Below are 830 nucleotides of genomic sequence, written 5' to 3' on the forward strand. Positions count from 1 at the left end.
TTTTAGTTCAAAACTTTAAATGCCATTGTTTAAAATGCTTTATTGACTGACGTTTCATAGACCTTCAGTTGTTACGCTTTCAAATTTCATGCCATTAGTAATTTCACAGTATTTTCACCTCCTAAATTATATACTTACTACACTTGTGAAGTCACAATTCTATATTGGTACAATTTACTCAGGCCGATGACATTTTTTTGTATGACATTAAAATTATTTTTCGAATAATTGTACATAAATAGGTTAAGCAAAACAATTGTGATTATTTCTGAGAACTATTTGACTGCAGGCAGACATACATTATGGTACAGTACAAATATTTGGAGCGTCCCTTAGTCTGTCCCTTATTTTCTTAAAGAACAAACACTTATTTTCTACAAGAATAAACACTATTTTCTTAAAGAATAAAAGATAAAGAATCACAATTGTCCCTTATTTTCAATTTCTGAAGTTAATTGGCAACCCTAATGATGACGTAATTATCTTTTGACTCACAACAACAACAAAAAACCCTCAGTTGTTGGAGATATGCGAGCAAAAAAATAACAGATGAAAAATGGATAATATAAAGCGCAAAGGCAGCACTTTAAAAGGCCAGTAAAAAAATAAGTGGGCCGGTCTAAGGCATGAAACTCCAGGGCTGAAAATGAGTCCCACTCCTGCCGTGTGCGTGTGTGTGTGTGTGTGTGCGCGCGCCCGTGTGTGAGAGAGAGAGTGACATCACTGTGTCTGTCACGCGACTCTGTTCCCCTTTCGGGCTCTGTCTTTACATCTATTTTGAAAGATGAAGCTCGCGATTATGGTAAGGGGCGTTACATTTCCGACGAGTG

Source organism: Sinocyclocheilus rhinocerous, unplaced genomic scaffold (genome assembly GCF_001515625.1).
Source record: "Sinocyclocheilus rhinocerous isolate Xijiao unplaced genomic scaffold, SAMN03320098_v1.1 scaffold2515, whole genome shotgun sequence".
Classification (NCBI taxonomy): Eukaryota; Metazoa; Chordata; class Actinopteri; order Cypriniformes; family Cyprinidae; genus Sinocyclocheilus; species Sinocyclocheilus rhinocerous.